Source organism: Helianthus annuus, chromosome 7 (genome assembly GCF_002127325.2).
Source record: "Helianthus annuus cultivar XRQ/B chromosome 7, HanXRQr2.0-SUNRISE, whole genome shotgun sequence".
NCBI lineage: Eukaryota > Viridiplantae > Streptophyta > Magnoliopsida > Asterales > Asteraceae > Helianthus > Helianthus annuus.
Window position 1 is genome coordinate 18294887 of NC_035439.2, and position 1709 is coordinate 18296595.

At 41.7% G+C, this 1709-nt stretch overlaps 1 non-coding gene across 1 annotated transcript; it reads left to right on the forward strand.

The window, feature by feature from the left end:
- Nucleotides 1-1602: 1602 nt before the first annotated feature.
- On the forward strand, nucleotides 1603-1709 carry LOC118480725. The gene has a single exon (XR_004863703.1). It is a non-coding gene; the product is annotated as a small nucleolar RNA R71 (small nucleolar RNA).

Sequence of the window (1709 nt, forward strand, 5' to 3'; positions counted from 1 at the left end):
TCCGATGGGAAGGCAAACGAGGTGTAGAGTTCACTTGGGAACTCGAAAGCGACATGAAGGCGAAGTACCGGCAGCTGTTCAAGTGAAAGTCTAGAGAGAGAAAGTTCTTAGCGTGATTCACGGTGATGTACAGCTTTCAGCCTAATTTTGGGACGAAATTCCCTAAACAAGGGGAGGCTGTAACACCCCATGTTACCGAATGTCAAAGTCAAAGTCAAAGTCAAGATTGACTCCTTTGACCATAGTTAGTCTATTTTATGTTGGCGATTACGTTAGTTGTATTATGTGGAGTAATTGTTATTAATCAAAGTAATCTAATGTTCAAATCAATGCAAAACGCTAAACGACTGTGAATAGTATAAAGTAACAATGCGATAAAGTCAATTAATCAATAATCGAGCTAATCTAATCATCATCGAACTCGAGACTCGAATTACGCGAATTCTGGTGTTAGTATACGTGTGTGTGTGCCTTATGTGATACTTGTGTATGTTTACTTTATGTTATTTGTGGTAATCAGTTGAAACTCGAATCAAAACTCGAAACTCAATCGAACTCAATGAAAATCGAATTATGATAATTGGTGGCGAAAAGACAGCGCGAGACATAGGTGATTGTTTGTTAGATATAGTGGTTAGGATTTAAAGTAATTTGAATCGCAATCGAAATCGAAATATCGGAAATCGTCGCACCGAACGCTCGAATCAGGCAGCTGAACGATCAGGCTCCCAGCCGATCGAACAGCCCAGCCGATCGGACTGCTGTCCGATCGGGGTGCCTGACCGATCGGCCAGCCCTTTCCTCTTTTGGAAGCCTATAAATACCCCTGTCATTGTCATGCTTACCACTTTTGGAATGCTCTGACCGACCAGCTCGTGCTCCCCTCCTTTTCTCAGATTTCTTCCAATTCCGGTAAGATTTCATCCTAAATCTTGTACTTTCTTGATCTATACACACTCCTACACCTTTCTATCTTTCAAATCTTACTTTTTAACCGTGAAATCATCAAGATTCAAGTGTTCAAGGATGACGTCATCATGGTGTTCTTGAAGAACTTCATGTTTTGGGAATGTTTGTGACTCATTTCTTGGTTGTTGAAAGTTTGTTCGTTGGTTTAGACTTTGTTGGTTACTACTATTGTCGGGTTCCCTCCAACCAAGGTTAGGGTGGCTATGCCATCCTTGGTTGTAGGTACCCGTTGGAGGACCCGACGGCCTAGGTCTATTATCAATGTAGCTTACCGACTCTGTTTGATCATCTGTTTCTTTCATACAACTCCAATTTTCATGTGGCCCACCACACCCTTCGCAAGCCATTACGGAGACCGTTTTTTCCATTTCTAACTTTTTAATTTTAGAAGAAAGGGCCTCTATTTGGGCTTGTAAAGAAGTGCTTTCATCAACCTTATGGGCGACCGGGGCAATAGATTTATTGCCTCAGGGAGTGTGCCACTGAAAATTGGTTTGAGCAACTTCCTCGATTTGATTGTATATTTCATGTGGGCGGCGATTACCTAAAAGTCCCCTGGAGCTAGAGTCAAGTGTTTGTCTCGTGTGTGGCAACAACCCATTATAGAAACTGGATACTTGTTGCCATACCGCAAGACCGTGATGGGGACACTTTCGAAATAGCTCCTTAAACCTTTCCCAAGTTTCATATAAGGATTCCCCATCCTCTTGTGATTATGTATTAATTTCAGTCATTAATTT